Source organism: Scyliorhinus torazame, chromosome 2 (genome assembly GCF_047496885.1).
Source record: "Scyliorhinus torazame isolate Kashiwa2021f chromosome 2, sScyTor2.1, whole genome shotgun sequence".
In the NCBI taxonomy this organism is placed as follows: Eukaryota; Metazoa; Chordata; class Chondrichthyes; order Carcharhiniformes; family Scyliorhinidae; genus Scyliorhinus; species Scyliorhinus torazame.
The window spans coordinates 173,078,000-173,100,326 of record NC_092708.1 but is presented as its reverse complement, the minus strand read 5'-3'; the positions used below and the strand labels follow the sequence as shown (position 1 = coordinate 173,100,326).

The window sequence follows — 22,327 nt, the reverse complement described above, 5'->3', positions numbered from 1 at the left end:
AGACTGACAATGGTAGGAGTAGGAACAACACTAAGATAAGGGAAATTGGAGTAAGGGAGAGCAAGAGACAGCGGATACGAGGGTTGAAAACAACAGATGGCCAGGGAACAGGATGGGGCTAAATCACGAGCTGATCATGCAGCCACCATGTTGCCTAAAGTAAAATTAATTGGTCAAGGTAAAATCTACAGCTACAAGGAGTGGATCGAGTTCAACTGGGGTGGGCTACTGATTTCTGGAAATTGTATAACTGTTGAACTTAAAGCAATGTAAAGCAGAGTGGTTTTAGTGCTTATGCAAATCACTCTCCCTCGTATGTTGAACCAAGCTTGGAAAGTAAACTTGTCTCAACCAGAGTTGCTGTCTCTGAGTCTTTGTGTTAGCGGAACTGCAATTCGGTGGGGAGATGCCCTACATAAAAGCTAGCTCAATACTCCGTCTCTGAAAACGCACCTACAGAATTTGGCGCTGTGGGAGGTACGCCCACAGGACTCCAGCAGAATGATGCGTCTCCTATGCGGGTGAGTACATTTCATTTACCACCCGGTAGATAGAGGAGGTGTGTATCAGACTGTCGGAGCCATAAGTTGTGTGACCTGAACAAGAGGAAAAAGCAGCTAAGTAGGAAGCGGCAGACACAAGCAACACTGAGTACACGCTAATGTTAAGTGGGAAAAGACGTACTTTTGAATCACGCTGATGAAAGATTGACAGCTTTGTACCAGGGAAGTGAAGCAGGAAGCCAGTCAGCACAAGACCCCAAGAATCTAGTGGGATATTGTAAGAAGCAAGGACCCCACCAGATAAGGGTAGGGACCAGGCAGAAACCTATCACCACCACTGTGACACTGGTGAGCCCCGGCTTGGATACAAATGTCAGCCCAAAGGTTGACCCCCAGGCCCAGATGTGATGAGCAAATCGTTAGCCCCACTATGGGACCCGGCTGGTCCTGACCCCCACTGACGAATCAGTGACAATAGTACCGGGATATGAACATGTAAAAGTTATGATTAATCTCACCAAATGTACACTTACCAGCCTATTGCTATGGTCAGGGATTATTTGTGACCCTGGAACAGGAAATTCTGGAGTGGACTGAAAATGCTTCAGCGACAACAGAGAGGTATAGTGGAACTAGCAGTTGAAAGATATGGGGCAGGAGCTTCAACAGTTAACACCCTTGACATTGTGGAAACAAGTGAAGAGATTGATGTCATGAAAGGGCAACTGAGAGCTGCAGTTATGGATACAGACCAGGATCCAGAACGGCAACAGATCTCAGCTAGCGAGTGAATCAGCTGTTGTGGAAGGAACTTAAACAGTTGCAGCCATATCAGACAAGGATGAAAGCGTTAACTGATCGACAGGGCGATATCTCACAGAAAGTACACAGGATGCAGGCATGTAATATGCATGCAATACACTTGTTACAAAGCCACCAGGCCAACCTACTCCAGCTCGATGCACACCGAGTACCTAATTGGGTGAGCAATGATCAATTGAAGCCTTGGATAAAAACGGCCCACCAAGCTCCTGAATTCCTCAGGGAATTGACGTTGGCCAGTCAGGCATTCCCTTTGAGAATGATAACCACACCCGCCTAGCGGGAATGATGTTGCACATTCCCAGGGCAGAATAGAACAGTACTCATGAACTTCTCCAGGTAAACAACTTGGGACACTATGGGAACGGGGTTAAACTGAAGGATGCCCCTGAAAAAGCAATCCAAAAGAAAAATAGAATACACTCCATCGACCTCCGGGGGAAATAACTGGGTGTGCCCGGAGAAAGCCATTAGTACAAAAGATTACTGCCGGTACACTACATACGAGAACTGCACGTTAATGGTCGAAGTAAACAACCAGACTGTGTTTCATAGTGCTCAATACTTGACCAATTACTATATTTCAACGTTGTACAGCAATTATACCAAACAAGGCATTATATGTTAATTGCCTGGGCATAATGTTGTTCTAACCAATTTATCTGAGTCAATTACAAATGCCCATCATGAGCTAACTCTATTCAGGGATGAGTCAATCGTGGAAGCAGATGACTTTGAGCGAACTGATGATGACCAACAGATTCACTGATACATCCAGAAGGGACATTGTTGTAATTTTGCAGCTGTTGGAACTGTTCGACCGTTTTATTATATTCTGCTGCCTCAGACGAGGAATTAGAAAATGGCAGAGGTACAGGCATCCCCTCGATAAACAGGAGCTGCTCCTTGCCAATTGGCCATTCCACACTTAAGCCTGAATCCAACAAGTTCAGTATGTCTATTAAGTGGCCTATTTATGGGCTAGCCAAGGACCAAAAGAGGGGCCTTAAGGGGGTCCTGAGATGAGGCCCCTTAAAACCTGATAGTTAGGATAACACTAGAATAGTTCTACATAAGTTAGTTTATTGAGAATTGAAACTAATCATAGAAAGTAAATCCAGTAATCATTATTAACCATTAAACATGAATTCTTAGAACATAGCAGTAACAAGTATTTAAACTCTTGCTAATAGTAGTGGCCGCCATGTATGCTGGGATTTAAGCTAGCTAACATTCCTAAAACAGACAGAATCAGGCAGAAACAATGTGGTCAGCCATAATGTAGCAAGCTCAATAAGCGGTTCGTTTAAAAAAATTGGTTTTAGAGTACGAATTATTTTTTTTTCCAATTAAGAGACAATTTAGCGTGGCCAATCAACCTAACCTGCACATTTTTGGGTTGTGGGGATGAAACCCACGCAGACATGGGGAGAATGTGCAAACTCCACACGGACAGTGACCCAGAGCCGGGATTCGAACCTGGGTCCTCAGCACCGCAGTCCCAGTGCTAGCCACTGATGCACATGCCCCCCCCAACAAGCGGTTCTTATCAAGAGATCCAGTATCCTGCGCTCAATGTTACGAGTAGGAACCACACTAAGATAAGGGAAATGGGAGTAGGGGAAAGCAAGAGACTGCGGATGTGAGTGAGAGTCTTGAAAAACAACAGATGGCCAGGGAACAGGATGGGGCTAAATCACAAGCTGATCACGCAGTCATCATGCTGCCTAAAGTAAAATTCATTAGTCAAGTAAAATCTACAGCTTCAAGGATTGGACCGAGTCCAGCTGAAGCAGGGCTACTGATTTTTGGAAATTGTATAACTGTTGAACCTAAAGCAATGAAAAACAAATCCGAGATTATCCAAATCACTCTCCCTCGTACGTTGAACCGAGCTTGGAAAGTAAAGCCGTCTTAACCGGAGTCGATGTCGCCACATGTGTTTATGTTAGCTGAACTGCAATTAGGTGGGGAGATCCCCACGTAAAAGTCAGCTCAATGCTCAGTCTCTGAAAGCGCTCCTACAATTAGTATGCAGTATGAATAATATAAGAGACAAAGGGGCTGTATCTGAAATCGAGTCAACAATCAGGTTGAGGCAGCATCGGGTTTTGTTTTCAGACATCCGGGCCGGGATTCTCCCCTATCCAGTGAGGGCTGGAGAATTGCCGGGCGGGCCGCTGCTAGCGGCCACCGACTGGCGCGGCGCGATTCCCGCCCCCGCCAAATCCCCGGCGCTTCAGAATTCGGCAGTCGGCGGGATTCACGCCACCCCCCAGCGATTCTCTGACCCGCAGGGGGGTCGGAGAATCCCGCCCCCGGCATCTGCAGTATTTTGCTTTTGATTTTAGTAACACAAGTCAGTGTACTTCCTATTTATATTAAATTTCTGTGCACCATCAAGATTATTTGGTTGTGCACTCTAGTTTTGTAACTACATTAGTGGTATTCTCACAGAGAATTCCCGTCCTTTCAAATTAACTTTTTTCAGCAAATGGCTTCAGAAGACTCGGCACATAATTCCCAAGTTGATTTATGCCAACTAAATTTATAATACTATTACTCCTTTTTTCCGGATAGTCTGAAGCTGAATTCCCCCAGAGAACTATATTTTAATAAAAGTAGGAACCAGTTTTGAGCTCCTTTCCCCCCCATAATTGGAGGTAGCTTTATGCAGTGTTTGTGAACTAAGTTGAGAATAAAACACATCATTACATTTTCATTCATCGATATGAGGATGGAGGGAAGCCACAGGAGATGGTGCTGTAGGACCAGATTTTTCTTGAATAGCGTGTACATAGTTGGCTGTTTAGGAAGGCAATCCCAGAGCTTGGCACCTAGGCTGCTGAACGTATGGCCACCAACGCTGGAGTGATCAAAATTGAGGATGTTCCCAAGGTCAGAATTAGAGGAGCAGAGATATCTCGGACGGTCGTGGGGCTGGGGAAAATTACAGATGAAGAGGGTGAGAAGAGGATGGAAGAAAAACATACGGCAGACAGTGCATCATCTTCCATAGAATCCCTACAGTACAAATGGAGGCCATTCGGCCCATCAATTCTGCACTGACCCTCCAAAAGAGCATGCTATCTAGGCCCACTCCTGCGTTCTATCCCTACAACCCTGTGCATTTAGCAAGGTCAACCCACCTCACCTGCACACCTTCGGACACGAAGGGACAACTTTACATGGATAACCTGCCTAACCTGCACATCTTTGGACTATGGGAAGAAACCTGGAGGAAACTCACGCAGATACGGGGAGAACATACAAGCTCGACACAGTCGCCCATGGCCGGAATTGAACCCAGGTCCCTGGTGTGAGGTAGCGGTGTTAACCACTGTGCCACCGTGCTGCCCAATGGAATTAAAGGATTGAGGAATAAACAGGAAGGACTGAGAAGGAGGATGAATACAATAGGTGAGTCCCATGTCAAATCAAGCATATAAAAAGAAATAGAGAACAAAAATACACTGTATTTTTAAATATTCTTTCACAGGGACAGCATTTATTTGCCCTTGAATTGAGTGGCCTGCGAGACCATTTCAGAGGACAATTAAGAATCAATCACATGTAGGTCAGACCAGGTAAGAATGGCAGATTTCCTTCCCTAAATGAGATTAGTGAATCAGGTGGATTTTAACAATAATCTATGATAGTTGTCATGGTCACCATTACTGTGACTGGCTCTATATTCCAGATTAATAATTACATTTAAAATCCACCAGCTGCTGTAATGAGATTTGAACCAGTGTCTCCACAGCATTAGCCTGGGCCTCTGGATTATTTGTTCAATGACATTACTACCACACCACCACCATAGGAGACAAAGGAAAAATAAGAAAAAATATTACATTTAAAATGTGACATTTTACAAATCTAAAAAATTCATAACCTGAAGAAATTAAGACTTCATATTAACTTTCTGGGCAGGAAATTTTGATTGGTAGTCATTAACAGTTATCATATCATTAAAAGGCTGTTGTACTTAATTATTGGACTTCCTGTGATATGCTTAATGGACAATTAATGTGTAAATGCAGTAATTTAATGACAATTACAGGAAGTTTAAGTGTAAGATGTTTTTATGAAGTTAACAGCAATTGGCATAAATTGGCCTGCAAATTGTAGTGATTTGTAATTCATGGGGTATCTATCTCCTCTTGACACACGCTGCTAGCCAATTTGCATTGTAAAATACTGCCCATTGTTCAGGCAAGGTTTTTTTTCCAGCAAAACCTGGCCCATGGGATTGTAGAATAATTTTTAAATTGATGTAAAACATATCACCATCTGCTGGTGACAAACATTACTGCAGTAATAGTCTGATTTATTGCAAAACTGGAAAATGATTAGAAGTTGAAGAAAAAAGGCACATTTCAGCAACAAAAGTCCTGTCCTAAATTTAGTGGGCAGCAAAGTTAGATATATTTGCAGGAGGAGATTTTAAAATGCGTTGCCAGATAGAATAAAAAATGAATATATTCACACAAAGTGAAAAGTTACTTTGAAAGATCGAATTCCGTGGATATATAAAAATATTAAAACTTAAAAGGAGCCATGTGGCAAGTTAAGGCTAACAATACTAAGAAAATCATGAGGAACGTAGGACGTTCAGGAACACCAAAAAGCTAAAATTGAATATGAAAGATGACTACTAAATGATAAAACAATAACAAAGGTTTATATAAATATTTTGTTTTGGTTTTTACAATTTATGGTGGAAGGCTTACCAGATGAATACCTGGAATGGGTGGGCGGTCTTCTGAGGAAAGCCTGGACAGGCTCAGCTTGTATCTGCTGGAGTTAAGAGTAAGAGGCGACTTGATTGAAACATAGAAGATCATGAAGGGTCTTAACAGGGTGGAAGGGGAAAGATTCTCCTCTTGTGGGAGAATCTAGAACTTGGGACCATGGCTTAAAAATATGGGGCGAAATTCTCCCCCAACGGCGCGATGTCCGCCGACTGGCGCCAAAAACGGCACCAATCAGATGGGCATCGCGCCGGCCCAAAGGTGCGGAATGCTCCGCATCTTTGGGGGCCGAGCCCCGACATTGAGGGGCTAGGCCGGCGCCGGAGGGATTTCCGCCCCGCCAGCTGGCGGAAATGGCGTTTGTTGCCCCGCCAGCTGGCGGAAATGGCGTTTGTTGCCCTGCCAGCTGGCGCGGAAATGCGGCGCATGCGCGGGAGCGTCAGTGGCCGCCGACAGTTTCCCGCGCATGCGCAGTGGGGAGAGTCTCTTCCGCCTCCGCCATGGTGGAGGCCGTGGCGGAGGCGGAAGGGAAACAGTGCCCCCACGGCACAGGCCCGCCCGCGGATCGGTGGGCCCCGATCGTGGGCCAGGCCACCGTGGGGGCACCCCCCGGGGTCAGATCGCCCCACGCCCCCCCCCCAGGACCCCGGAGCCCGCCCACGCCACCTGGTCCCGCCGGTAAATACCAGCTTTGATTTACGCCGGCGGGACAGGCAATTTCTGGGCAGGACTTCGGCCCATCTGGGCCGGAGAATTGAGCGGGGGGTCCCGCCAACCGGCACGGCCCGATTCCCGCCCAATCTCCGGTACCGGAGACTTCGGCGGGGGCAGGATTCACGGCGGCCAACGGCCATTCTCCGACCCGGCGGGGGGTCGGAGAATGACGCCCATAGGGTCATGCATTGACAGAGGTGAAGGTTATTTTCTCTCTCCGAGTGTTGTGAGACTTTGGAACTCTCTTCCTCAAAAGGTGGTTGATGCCGTCTTTGAATATCTTTAAGGAAGAAGTGGATAGATTCTCGGTAAACAAGGGAGTGAAAGGCTATTGGGGATAGGCATGAATATGGGGCGTCATTCTGGCGGGGCGGAAATCCCTCCGGCGCCGGCCTAGCCCCTCAATGTTGGGGCTCGGCCCCCAAAGATGCGGAGCATTCCGCACCTTTGGGCCGGCGCGATGCCCGTCTGATTGGCGCCGTTTTTGGTGCCAGTCGGCGGACATCGCGCCGTTGGGGGAGAATTTCGCCCATGAAGTTGAAGTTAAAATGGGATCAGCCATGATCTTATTGAATGACTGAGCAGGCTTGAGGGGTCGAGTGGCCTATTCCTGTTCCTAATTCATATGCACATTTATACGAATGTAAGTGTGAGTGCAGGTGCGCTCAAGGAAGATATGGAAATTGTTAATTTTATTGTAGAAAATGAAGTGGTTGTTAAAAAACAGCATAACACATGATGGATCAGTCACCCAGCAGGTACGCTTGACAGTTGAAAGCAGTCAGAGAAGATGTAAAGGTCAACAATTTTCAATTCTCTTTAAATGCATCAAATGGACTTGAAAGTATCCAAGGCAACAATTTTTGTTTAAGAAAGGAGAGAAGGGCAAACTGGGCATCTGTAGGCCAGTTAATCAAAATGGGGTAGCGGTGACCAACTATTAGAATCAGCAGGTCATATTAACTCAAAAAGTTACATCGCCCACACATATTTTGAGAGGGAGTGAAGAGAAAATTTTTACTTCCTTTGTTCCATTCCTTCTTAAATGCAGTTCATCAATAATTATTTCAGTTCCTGATGTTCCTTGAATTAGAGAAGACTTGAAGTGCAGTCGTCCGAGATTCAGTGCTGGGCCACTTCTGTTCTCAGCACACGTAGATGATTTGGGGTGATATTCTCCATTTGGGAGAATATACTCTCCCGCCGGAGCTGAATTGTATGTTATTTGCGATGAGGAAGCGATTTCAAATCCTTTGCCAAGGATTGCACGGCATTCTCTGGGGAAATCCCGCTATCGGGTCACCATTTAGAGCAAGCGGTAGGCCGAGAACGAGGTTGCATGGCTCACCACCCTTCTATCCCTGCATTGCAATGAGCATGCCACCCGCAGATATTCTGTGTCCACCCCTACCCAATTCCGTCCCAGTATGGGAGTGGCCTGACCTGCGCCCCACTCCCCTTCAGAGAGACTCTTTAAATAAAGACCCCCCCCCCCACCCCCAGGATCCCTTAAATATAGACCCACCACCCCCATGGATGCCCTAAATCGTAGAATCATAGAAATGTTACAGCACAGAAGGAGGCCATTCAGTCCATCTTGTTCATGCCAGCCTGAGGACACCCAGGTGCCCTTTCTAATCCCACCTTCTTGCACCCAGTCCATAGCGCTGTAGCTTACCGCACAAAGTGCAGATCCAGGTATTTAAAAGGGGTCTCTGCCTCCACCACCAACTCGGGCAGTGAATTCCAGACTCCCACTACCCTCTGCATAAAAGCATTCTTCCTCATGCCCCCGCTACACCTTCTGCCACTTATCTTGAATCTATGACGCCTAGGGCGGGATTCTCCACTCCCGCGCCGAAGTGCCCACGCCGTCGAGGTTCACGACGGTGCGAAACGGCCCCTCTCCCGACCGATTCAGGGCCCGATAATGGGCTAGGATCGGGGCCGCGTCATCTACACGTGCCAGGCCTTGTCGCCGCGTAAAGGCGGCGCCGCAGACATGACGCGGCCGGCGCCGCATTACTGGCGTCACCCGCGCATGCGCGGTTGCCGTCCTCTCCGAGTCCGCCCCGCAAGAAGATGGCGGACGGATCTTGCGGGGCCACGGAAGGAAGGAGGTCCTCCTTCAGAGAGGACGGCCCAACGATCGGTGGGCACCGATCGCGGGCCATCCCACATTTGAGGTACCCCCTGGTGCAGAATCCCCCCTCCCCCACCCACAGGCCGCCCCCCCCAGCGTTCCCGCGCTGTTCCCGACGGCAGCGACCAGGTGTGGACGGTGCCGGGGGGGAACCCGCCGTTTTGGCCTGGCCGCTGGGCCCATCCGGGCCTGAGAATAGCGGGGGTGCCGGAGAATCGCCATTTTGGGTGTCTCCGGCGATTCACCGGCCTGCGGCCCGCAGAACTCGACGGGGCCGTTCCCGCCGCTTGGGAGAAGCGTAGGAGGGCGTCGGGCCGGCGTCCCGGGAAATTTTGGCGGCCCAGGCGATTCTCCCAACCGGCGCGGGAGTGGAGAATCTCGCCCCCAGTTCTAGAATTCTCCACCAATGGAAACAATTTTATCCTGTTCACTCTATCTCTTCCCCTCAATTTTGTACACCTCAGCCTTTTTTGTTACAGGGTAAAAACCCCAACCTATCCAATCTCTACTCGTAGCTACAATTTTCGAGCCCTGGCAACATTCTTGGAAACATCCTCTTAATAATAATAATAATAATAATAATAATAATAATAACAACAATAATCTTTACTGTCACAAGTAGGCTTGCATTAACACTGCAATGAAGTTACTGTGAAAATCCCCCAGCTGACACATTCCGGCGCTTGTTCGGGCTAACTGAGGGAGAATTCAGAATGTCCAAATTACCCAACAGCACATCTTTCGGGACTTGTGGGAGGAAACCGGAGCATCCAGAGAAAACCCACGAAGACATGGGGAGAACGTGCAGACTCCACGCAGATAGTGACCCAAGTCAGGAATCGAACCTGGAACCCTGGTGCTGTACAAATCACTTTAAATCCGTGCCCTCTCATTCTTGATACATTTACGAGCGGGAACAGTTTCTCCTTATCTACTCTGTCCAAACCCCTCATGATTTTAACATCTCTATCAAATCTCATCTTAGCCTTCTCTCCAAGGAGAACATCCTAACCTCTCTAATCTATCCTCATGACTGAAGTTTCCCATCCCTGGAGCCAAATCTAGAATATAAGGTTAGTTTCAGTCATGACAGCTGTCATCAATCATGACAACTATCATCATTTATTTAAAATCTCATCTGGTTCACTAATGCCCTTTAGAGAAGCCAGACATTACCTGGTCTGACCTACCTGAACCACAGAAATGTGGTTGACTCTTAACTGCCCTCTGAAATGGTCAGCAAGCCACTCACTTCAAGGGCAATTAGAGATGGACAACAAATGCTGGCCTTGCAAGCAATACATAAATCTCATGAAATAGTTTTAAAAATCATGTTCTACTTAAAAAGCCAGTAGCTTATCATCACAATTGGCAAACAGCTGATGAGCTCTGCCTCCACACACTGAAGCAATTTGACTTTTCTCAACTGCTGGATGCACATCATCATTAGTCACATACAACATTCTACAGCGGTTTCAAAGCCCTGTGGCTTTGGGAAATACCCAAGCTGCAACAGAAAAGGCCGTATTGTTAGCTATTATTAATCCACAATAAATGTGCCATTAGGCTTCATCAAAACTAATGCACAAGATATACGTTTGTGAATCTAGTTGTGACTTTAGGACACAACCTCTGTAAGTCATAGATTAAGGGTAAACCTTTGTAGCAATGTACTTTTAAAACACTGGGCGTCATTCTCCGACCCCCCGCCGGGTCGGAGAATGGCCGTTGGCCGCCGTGAATCTCGCCCCCGCCGAAGTATCCGGTACCGGTTGGCGGGACCCCCCGCTCAATTCTCCGGCCCGAATGGGCCAAAGTCCCGCCCAGAAATTGCCTGTCCCGCCGGCGTAAATCAAAGCTGGTATTTACCGGCGGGACCAGGCGGCGTGGGCGGGCTCCGGGGTCCTGGGGGGGGGGGCGTGGGGCGATCTGACCCCGGGGGGTGCCCCCACGATGGCCTGGCCCGTGATCGGGGCCCACCGATCCGCGGGCGGGCCTGTGCCGTGGGGGCACTGTTTCCCTTCCGCCTCCGCCACGGCCTCCACCATGGCGGAGGCGGAAGAGACTCTCCCCACTGCGCATGCGCGGGAAACTGTCGGCGGCCGCTGACGCTCCCGCGCATGCGCCGCATTTCTGCGCCAGCTGGCGGGGCACCAAACGCCATTTCCGCCAGCTGGCGAGGCAACAAACGCCATTTCCGCCAGCTGGCGGGGCGGAAATCCCTCCGGCGCCGGCCTAGCCCCTCAATGTTGGGGCTCGGCCCCCAAAGATGCGGAGCATTCCGCACCTTTGGGCCGGCGTGATGCCCGTCTGATTGGCGCCGTTTTTGGCGCCAGTCGGCGGACATCGCGCCGTTGGGGGAGAATTTCGCCCACTAACTGTAAAACTGTTACAAGCCTGTGATCCCCTACTTGTGTTTAGTTACTGAACTGCAGTCAACATTGTTTATCCCTGTCATTCCCTCTAATTTAGGCCATTGCTACATGTGATTTGGTTTCAATCCCACAATGGTTCTGCCAAGTTATGTTACATAAAATACTAAAACTACAGAGTAAGAATATTTACTTTGTGTTAGAATCCATAAAATGACTACAGTGCATAAGGAGGCCATTCAGCCCATCAAGTCTACACCGATCCTCTGAAAGAGCACTCTACCTAGGCCCACTCCCCACCCTATCCCGTAATCCCACGCATTGATCATGGTCAATCCACCTAATCTGCACATCTTTGGACTTTGGGAGGAAACCAGATAACCTGTACTCCCCAAAACCTGCCCACTATCCATAAGGCACATGTCAGGAGTGTGATGGAACACTCCCTGTTTGCCTGGATAACTGCACCTCCAACAACACTCAAAAATCTCAACACTAGCCCAGGCAAAGGATCCTGCTTGATCAGCACTCCCTCTTAAACATTTACTTGCCAAGACTCCTTCAACAGCACCTTCTGAACTCGTGACTTCTACTGCCTAGAGAAACAAGGACGCTAGGTGCATGAGAACATTACTATCTGCACATTCCCCACCAACTCATCCATCATCCTGATTTGGAAATACATCACCGCTTCTTCACTGTCGTCGGGTCAAAGTCCTGGAACTTCCTCCCCAACAACACTGTGTGTACCGACACCGCATGGACTGCAAGGTTCAAGAAGGCATCTCACCGACTTCTCAAGGGTATTTATAAATGGGCAGTAAATTCTGACCACGCCAGCAACACCCACATTCTATCAAATTTATAAAAAAAGTATTTTGTACAATCTACAGCACAGAAACAGGCCTTTAAGTCCAGTCTATGGTCTATGTCAGTGTTTCAGCTCCACTTATAATAATAATAATCTTTATTGTCACAAGTAGGCTTACATTAACACTGCAATGAAGTTACTGTGAAATGCCCCTAGTTGCAACATTCCGGTGCCTGTTTGGGTACATAGAGGGAGAATTCAGAATGTCCAAATTGCCGAACAGTACGTCTTTCTGTACTTGTGGGAGAAAACCGGAGTACCCGGAGGAAACCCACACAGACACAGGGCGAAGCCTCTTCACAACATTCCTCATTTAACTATACTAATATAACTCCCTTCTCCTTCATATGTTGTCTCACTTCACATGCATCTATAATAGTCGCCTAAACTATTCGCTTTAGTAGTGTGTTCCATGTTCTCATTATCCTTTTGGTATCACCCTCAATGGCAAGCTGTAATTTTATGGTTGTGATACCTTGTGCTGGATATTTCTGTCAGAGGAAATAGCTTCTCTCTATCTACGTGCTCAAATCTTTTAATCATCTTAAACACTTCAATTAGACTATCCCTTAATCTTCTGCACTCAGAGGAACGGAAGTCAAGTCTACACCATCAATCCTCCTAATTTAACCCTTTTAGCTTCAATATTCCGATGAATTTGCATGGCACCCCTTCCTCAAGGCTCTCAAACTTCTGATTGCCTGCAAAGCTCCCTGGAAATTAAAGAGCAAAATTCACATTCATGAGTAAGCAGTGTACCGTTGCGTTTTACGAATTCCACAGGCCAACCACCCTCTGGGTGAAGATATTTCTCCTTATCTCTGTCCTAAATGGTCTACCCTGTATCTTCAGACTGTGACACCTGGGGCGAAATTCTCCGGTATCGGCGCGATGTCCGCCGACCGGCACCAAAAACGGCGCAAATCAGTCGGGCATCGCGCCGCCCCAAAGGTGCGGAATCCTCCCCATCTTGGTGGGCCGAGCCCCAACCTTGAGGGGCTAGGCCCACGCCAGGCTGATTTCCACCCCGCCAGCTGGCAGAAGTGCCCCACCAGCTGACGCGGAAATGACAGTGCCGGGCGGCGCATGCGCGGGAGCGTTAGCGGCTGCTCACGGCATCCCCGCGCATGCGCTGTGGAGGGAGTCTCTTCCGCCTCCGCCATGGTGGAGACCGTGGCGAAGGCGGAAGAAAAAGAGTGCCCCCACGGCACAGGCCCACCCGCGGATCGGTGGGCCCCGATCGCGGGCCAGGCCACCGTGGGGGCAACCCCCGGGGCCAGATCGCCCCGCGCCCCCCCAGGACTCCGGAGCCTGCCCGCGCCGCCTTGTCCCGCCGGTAAGGTAGGTGGTTTAATCCACGCCGGCAGGACAGGCACCCTAGCAGCGGGACTTCGGCCCATCCGGGCCGGAGAATCGCGGGGAGGGGGGCCCGCCAACCGGCGCGATTCCCGCCCCCGCCTAATCTCCAGTGCCGGAGAATTCGGCAACTGGCGGGGGCGGGATTCACGTCAGCCCCCGGTGATTCTCCAACCCGGCGGGGGGTCGGAGAATCTCGCCCCTGGTTCTGGACACACCCATTACCGGAACAACCTTTCTGCATTTTCTCTGTCTAGTCCTGTTCGAACTTTATAGGTTTCTATGCGATCCCGCCTCATTCTTCTGAACTCCAGCGAATACAATCCTAACCAATTCAATCTCTCCTCATACATGAGGAATCAGTCTGGTAAATGTTCGCTGTACTCCCGCCAGAGCAAGAACATCCTTCCTCAGATAAGGAGACCAAAACTGTACACAATATTCCAGGTGTGGCCTCACCAAGGCCCTGTATAATTGCAGCAAGACATCCCTACTCCTGTACTCGAATACTCTCACAATGAAGGCCAGTATATCATTTGCCTTTTTTACTGCCTGCTGTACCTGCATGCTTACCTTCAGTGACTGGTGTACGAGGACACCCAGGTCTCGTTGCACATTCTCCTCTCCTAATTTATGGCCATTCAGATAATAATCTGCCTTCTCATTTTTGCTACCAAAGTGGATAACCTCGCATTTCTCCAAATTATACTGAAACTGCCATTCATTTGCCCACTCATTCAACTTGTCCAAATCACACTGAAGGATCTCTGCATCCTCCTCACAGCTCGCCCTCCCACCCAACTTGATGTCATCTACAAATTTGGAGATATTACATTTTGTTCCCTCATTGGAATCATTAATATATATTGCAAATAGTTGGGGTCTGAGCATCGATCCGTGCGGTACCCCACTAGTCACTGCCTTCCAATTTGAAAAAGGCCCATTAATTCCTACTCTATCCTCTGTCTGCCAACTAGTTTTCTATCCATCTCAATGTACTAATCCTAATCCCATTAATTTTACACACTAATCTCTTATGCGGGACTTTGTCAAAAGCCTTCTGATAGTCTAAATATACCATATCCACTGCCTCCCCCTCATCAACCCTATGAGTTATATCCTCGAAGAATTCCAGTAGACTTGTCAAGCATGATTTCCCCTTCATAAATACATGCTTGACTCTGTCTGATCCTGCCCTTGTTTTCTAAATGCTCGATTATAAAACCTTTGATAATGGATTCTAGAATTTTCCCCACTACTGGGGCGAAATTCTCCATTATCGGCGGAAAGTCCGCCGATCGGCGCAAAAAACGGCGCAAATCCCACTTGCGTCACGTCATAAAAATGGGCCGATATTCTGCGGCCCGAAATGGGCTAGCAGCGACGTAACGGGATCCGCGCTTGCGCAGTGGTTCACGCCGTGCAGCGTCATACGCGCTGCACGGCGTGACGGCTCATAAGGCCGCGCAGCTCCCCCCCACCCGACCGGAACAGCCGACCGCAACACCCGACTTGATGGCTGGCCGTCGCTCAGCCCCGAGGTTCGAGTCACGCGATGTGGACGCGCTCCTGGACGCGGTGGACCAGAGGAGGGACGCCCTGTATCCCGGGCACGGCCGCAGAGTTGCCCCACGCCACAGCCGGCGTCTGTGGAGGGAGGTGGCAGAGGCCGTCACCGCTGTGGCCCTAACAACACGGACAGGCACCTAGTGCCACAAGAAGGTGAACGACCTCGTCAGAGCAGGCAGGGTGAGCCTCCCCCATATCCCCCCTCCCCCAAATCCCCCCTCCCCCATATCCCCCCCTCCCCCATATCCCCCATATCCCCCCATATCCCCCATATCCCCCCTCCCCCATATCCCCCATATTCCCCCCTCCCCCATATCCCCCCTCCCCATATCCCCCCTCCCCCATATCCCCCATATCCCCCCTCCCCCATATCCCCCCTCCCCCATATCCCCCATATCCCCCCTCTCCCATATCCCCCCTCCCCCATATTCCCCCCTCCCCCATATCCCCCATATTCCCCCCTCCCCCATATCCCCCCTCCCCCATATCCCCCATATTCCCCTCCCCCATATCCCCCCTCCCCCATATCCCCCCCTCCCCATATCCCCCATATCCCCCCTCCCCCATATTCCCCCCTCCCCCATATCCCCCCTCCCCCATATCCCCCATATCCCCCCTCCCCCATATCCCCCCCTCCCCCATATTCCCCCCTCCCCCATATTCCCCCCTCCCCCATATTCCCCCCTCCCCCATATCCCCCCTCCCCCAGATCCCCCATATCCCCCCTCCCCCATATCCCCCCTCCCCCATATCCCCCATATTCCCCCCTCCCCCATATCCCCCATATTCCCCCCTCCCCCATATCCCCCATATTCCCCCCTCCCCCATATTCCCCCCTCCCCCATATCCCCCCTCCCCATATCCCCCCTCCCCCATATCCCCCCTCCCCCATATCCCCCATCCCCCATATCCCCCCTCCCCATATCCCCCATATCCCCCCTCCCCATATCCCCCCTCCCCCATATCCCCCATCCCCCATATCCCCCATATGCCCCCTCCCCCATATCCCCCCTCCCCCATATCCCCCATATCCCCCCTCCCCATATCCCCCATATCCCCTCCCCCATATCCCCCCTCCCCCATATCCCCCATATCCCCCCTCCCCCATATCCCCCATATTCCCCCCTCCCCCATATCCCCATATCCCCCTTCCCCCATATCCCCCCTCCCCCATATCCCCCCTCCCCCATATCCCCCATATCCCCAAGTGAATCCAGCCCTAACCTTAACCTCTGCAATGCACGCGCAACCGATGGCGTGCATTCATATACCTGCCTAACACTGTTGCCTTTTACCCCTGCCACCCCCCCCCCCCCCCCACAGGAGAAGCGCGCACACAACAATAGGGAGCATGTGAGGACTGGAGGAGGGCCCGCTGATGAGAGGCCACTGACCGTACACGAGGAAAGGGCCCTGGAACTGGCTGGCGGACCTGAGGACCGGGAGGTTGCTGATGCAGAGGTCGGGGCCCCACGAGCAAGTGAGCCACCAACAGCCCGTCCCCATATCCCCCCTCCCCTATATCCCCCTCCCCCGTATCACCTGATCACTGCCTGATGTCTAACCATGCATGCTTCATTGTGTATCGCAGGACCAAACGTCCAGGCACCCATCCCCGCAGATGCAGACCACCCGCAGGATGCCCCTCGGAGACCACAGGAGACGGAGAGACCCGCACCCTCCATGCGACGCCCACAGGATGCCCCTCGGAGACCACGGGAGACGGAGAGACCCGCACCCCGGCACGGACCCCCCCCCCCAACCTCCACCCCGGCACGGACCCCCTCCCCAACCCCCAACCTCCATCCCGGCACGGACTCCCTCCCCAACCTCCACCCCGGCACGGACCCCCTCCCCAACCTCCACCCCAGCACGGACCCCCCCCAACCCCCAACCTCCATCCCGGCACGGACCCCCTCCCCAACCTCCACCCCAGCACGGACCCCCCCCCAACCCCCAACCTCCACCCCGGCACGGACCCCCTCCCCAACCTCCACCCCAGCACGGACCCCCCCCCAACCCCCAACCTCCATCCCGGCACGGACCCCCTCCCCAACCTACACCCCGGCACGGACCCCCTCCCCAACCTCCACCCCAGCACGGCCCCCCCCCAACCCCCAACCTCCACCCCGGCACGGACCCCCTCCCCAACCTCCACCCCAGCACGGACCCCCCCCCAACCCCCAACCTCCATCCCGGCACGGACCCCCTCCCCAACCTCCACCCCGGCACGGACCCCCTCCCCAACCTCCACCCCAGCACGGACCCCCCCCAACCCCCAACCTCCATCTCGGCATGGACCCCCTCCCCAACCTCCACCCCAGCACGGACCCCCCCCCCCAACCCCCAACCTCCACCCCGGCACGGACACCCCCCCCAACCTCCACCCCGGCACGGACCCCCTCCCCCCCCCCCCAACCTCCACCCCGGCACGGACCCCCTCCCCAACACGGACCCCCTCCCCAACCCCCAACCTCCACCCCGGCACGGACCCCCCCCCCCCCCCAACCTCCACCCCGGCACGGACCCCCTCCCGGCACTCCCCCGGAGCCCAACCTACTCTAACCACCCCCCCCCCCCCCACGGCCGCACACACACACAAGCCGAGACACACCTCTCCTCAGGCAATCAGTCTGCGGCCACGCCATTTCCTGCCCAGAGCCAACCCCCCAGGCCGTCACTCACCTCCTCGCTGGTCGGCGTGAGCCTGGAGCACCGGGCCACGCCGATGAAAAGGAGGTTTGATTCACGTCGACGTGAACGGTCATCACGTCGACGGGACTTCGGCCCATCCGGAAGGGAGAATATCGGCAGGCCGAAAATCGGCTGCCTTGCGCAGACCCGTGACATTCTCCGCGGCAGCGGCGCCATTAACGCCCCGCCGACTTTTCTCCCTTCGGAGACTTCGGCGGGGGCGGGGGCGGGATTCACGGCGGCCAACGGCCATTCTCCGACCCGGCGGGGGGTCGGAGAATGACGCCCCTGATGTCAGGCTGACTGGTCTATAAATTTTGTGTTTTCTCTCTACCTCCCTTTTTAAATAGTGGAGTGACATTAGCTACCTTCCAATCTGCAGGAACTGTTCCAGAGTCTATAGGCAGCACGGTAGCACAAGTGGCTAGCACTGTGGCTTCACAGAGCCAGGGTCCAGGTTCGATTCCCTGCTGTGTCACTGTCTGTGCGGAGTCTGCAGGTTCTCCCCGTGGGTTTCCACCAGGTGCTCAGGTTTCCTCCCACAGTCTAAAGACGTGCTGGTTAGGTGGATTGGCCATGCTAAATTGCCCTTAGTGTCCAAAAAGGTTAGGAGGGGTTATTGGGTTACATGGATAGGGTGGAAGTGAGGGCTTAAGTGGGTCGGTGCAGACTCGATGGGTCGAATGGCATCCTTCTGCACTGTATGTTCTATGTTCTAGAGAATCCTGGAAGATGCCCACCAATGCATCCACTATTTCTAGAGTCACTTCCTTAAGTACTCTGGGATGTAGAGTAGGAGGCCCTGGGGATTTATCAGCTTTCAATCCCATCAATTTCCCCAACACCATTTCTCTACTAATATTGATCTCCTTCAGTTCCTCCCTCTCACTAAACCGTGTTCCCCAACATTTCTGGTATCTGACTTGTGTCCTCATTTGTGAAGACAGAACCAAAGTATGCATTTAGTTGCTCAGCCATTTATTTGTCCCCGATTTTACATTCCCCTGTTTCTGACTGCAAGGGAGTGTCTTCACCAATCTTTTTCTCTTCACGTACCAGAATTACCTACAGAAACTTTCACAGTCAGTTTGTATGTTCCCTATAAGCTTACTCTCGTTTCCCCGTCTAAATTGATCCCTTGGTCCTTCTCTGCTGAATCTAAACTGCTCCCAAACCTCAGAAGTGTTGTTTTTCTTGGCCAATTTGTATGCTTCTTCCTTGGATCCAATACTATCTATAATTTCCCTTGTAAGCCATGGATCTGCCCACATAGTTTCTGTATCTTAACATCTTTCCTATTAGTATTGCACTCAAGTCAGGGGTCACCAGCTTACTCAGACTAGTACATATTATCCAAGAAAATTACATTGATTCCTTTACAATTGGTGTAATCTCTTAAAATTCTTTTTCAACAAAATATTTTAAAAACCAATTACAGATTCCTCAGACATATTTTAAAAATTACAAACTTCTGGGTCACAGGTCTTCATACTCTGTTTTCATACTCTCACCTTTGCGATTCAATTCTTGCCCTACAATTGTCTTGGGTATTGCATTGGTGGAAAGCCAAAGTCAATGGTTTAGAACAAAAATGCATTATTTTACAAGTAATATGCATCTTCCAGTACTGGAAAAGTACTCCACAGCCATCCGTTTTACCTCTGAATGAAGCCAGGAATGAAACAAGTGGTATTTTCATTCACAGAGAATAATGTTTAAAAAAAGCATCCTGGGCGGCGGTTCGGAGAATCGCCGGGAGGGGGGGGGAACGCGAAACATGCGACGCCGGTCCGCCGATTTGGGGGACCGGCGGGGGCTGGGCCGGCGATTCCTCCCGCGCGATGGGCCGAGTCCCACCGGCGTTGTTCTGGTGTGGTCCTACCTGGCGTTAATGTTGCAGGGGACGGCCTGGTGGGGGGATCCGACTCTGGATGGGGACTCCACGGTAGCGTGGGCAGTGATCGGGTCCTACCGATCGGCGCAGCGACCGGAGAGTCGTCCCCATTGGTGCTGGCGATTCTCCCGCACGATGGGCCGACTGCCCGCCGAGTTAGGCGAAGTCCCGCCGGTATCGTTCTTGTGTGGTCCTACCCGGCGGGACCTCGGCATTCATGTTGCAGGGGGCGGCCTGGTTGGGGGGGGGGGGGGGTCCGACTCTGGGGGGGGGCGTCCCCACGGTGGCCTGGCCAGCAATCGGGGCCTACCGATCTGCTGACAGGCTTATCCCGGTGGGGGCCTATGTTCCTCTGCGCTGGGCCCCTGTAGGTCTCTGCCATGTTGCGTCGGGGCTGGCGGGGGGTCGGAGAATTTCGCCCCAGGGATCAGCGGGGCTTTGCTCCAAAGAGACAATCGGGGGCTTGGCTCGACCCAATTTATTATTTTACTATTGGACAGCCAATATTCAGAAGATCTTGTTGTGGTTCAGTGATCCTGGTTCCATATGGGGACAAATGGAAGCGAGCTCCTGCACTGTTTCTGGCCTACACGCAATAGTTACTGCATCATTTCCTTCCTCTACAGTGAGATTTCCCCCGAATCCAGCGGTGGTCTCCACACTGAGAATTTGGAAGTAGTTCAGGCAGCATTTCAAGCTCTTTTCCCTGTCTTTGCTAGCCCACATCTGCAACAATCACCTTTGGACTCAACGTTTAAGACATGGGTGGGGAAGGGTCTGGAGAGGTTTGGGGACCTGTTCATGGAGGGGAGGTTTGCTAGTTTTCAGGAGTTGGCAGAGAAATTCCAACTGCCTTGTTCTGGTCATTTCAGGAATTTGCAGAATTGCAATTTTTCATGCAAGGCTTTCCTCTCCTTTCCCTTGGCACCACCATCTGCCCTGTTGAAGAGGATTTTGTCTTTGGCCGGATCTGATTGGGGGGACTATTTCAGGCATATATGGCCATATTCATTTAGCCGAGTCAGCTCGTTGAGTGAGATAAGGATGAAATGGGAGGGTAAATTAGGTCCCATTCTGGATGGTGAGGTGCGGAGTGAGGCACTTCACAGGGTCAACACAGGGTGGGCGGCACGGTAGCACAGTGGATGCCACAGTAGCACAGTGGTTAGCACTGCTGCTTCACAGCTCTAGGATCCCGGGTTCGATTCCCGGCTTGGGTCACTGTCTGTGCGGAGTCTGCACGTTCTCCCCGTGTCTGCATGGGTTTCCTCCAGGTGCTCCGGTTTCCTCCCACAGTCCAAAGATGTGTAGGTTAGGTGGATTGGCAACGCTAAGTGTCCAAAAAGTGTTGGTTGGGGTTGCTGGGTTGCGGGGATAGGGTGGAGGTGTGGGCTTGAGTAGACTCGATGGGCTGAATAGCCTCCTTCTGCACTGTAAATTCTCTGAGAGACTCCACGTCTTCCTATGCTCGGCTCAGTTTGATTCAATTCAAGGTGGTGCACATGGTGCATCTGACTAAAGCAAGGATAAGCGGATTTTTCTCTAGGGTGGAGGTTAAGTGTGGAGCATTGCTCTCGGGGGCCGGCTAACCACACACATATGTTCGGGTCTTGTACCAAGTTTCTGGGCCTCTTTCTTTAATACCGTGTTGGAGTTACTCAATGTAGATTTGGATCCATATCCATGGATGGCCATATTCGGAGTATCAGACTTGCTGATTCTTCAGTAGAGCTGAAGGCGGGTGTCCTCGTCTTCATCTTGTTGAGAACCCATTGTTAAGTTCTGCTTATCCTACCCCACTAAGTGCCTCGGCTTGATTGGATGACCTCATGTCTTTTCTATATTTGGAGAAGGTCAAATACACCATCAGAGGGTTGATAGAAGGGTGAAGGGTTCTAGCGAAGATGGCAGCCATCCATTTCCCTTTTTAAGGAGCTAGTCACTGTCAGCTATTCGGGGGTTTAGTTTAGTTTTTTCGGTTAAAGTTAATATGTGTTTATGCTTGCTTGTCTCTTTCCTCTATTGTGTAATTGTGATTAATTGTTTTGGATGGTTTTCCTTAATATGAAAATTGTTTAATAAACATATTTTAAAAAAGAATCTTTATGCCTCCAAGTTCAGAATTCTTCAGTTGTATCTGAATGAAGGCATTAAGCATTTGTGTCAAAAATCTTTGATGTAATTTGCATTCGATATGCAACACATGCTCTCATTTGAGCCATTATTTGACATCCCAATTGTGATCAACTGACGTCATTAGTCATCAATTAAATCACAGTGCCTAAACATTTAATGTTCCACAGTCAATTTTGCAAAGTTGCTCCCTCCCTCAAAAGTAAACAAGCCAAAGGTCCAATACTAAATGCTATATTTTCACCTTTGTCCAATTACTTTTCCTTCCAACAATATTTGTGTTAGTTCATGAATCATTGTAATGCTGACCCATTTAGAAATTCCATTCTGAAGCACCATCACAAAAAACTGGATTTTATACTTCAACTTCTAAAAAACCTGCTGGAAACATCGGACTTCAAAAACACATGTCTGATTACACTATTGACAAGCTAGAGCCATGAATGTTCAATGATTCTTGGTTATCCAAGAACAATATGGTTTACATAAGAACTTGCTGCAC

The 22,327-nt window shown here is 50.9% G+C and overlaps 1 protein-coding gene across 29 annotated transcripts in view; it reads right to left on the bottom strand.

The window, feature by feature from the left end:
- Positions 1 to 22,327, bottom strand: part of map2 (microtubule-associated protein 2) — a 448,598-nt gene that overhangs the window by 138,622 nt on the left and 287,649 nt on the right. The window contains exon 4 of one of the 29 annotated variants that reach the window (XM_072480089.1): positions 454 to 596. The exons of the other annotated variants lie outside the window; for them this stretch is intronic. The gene's annotated coding sequence lies outside the window, so the exon portion shown is untranslated. The remainder of the gene's footprint in view (positions 1 to 453; positions 597 to 22,327) is intronic. 29 annotated transcript variants of the gene reach the window in all.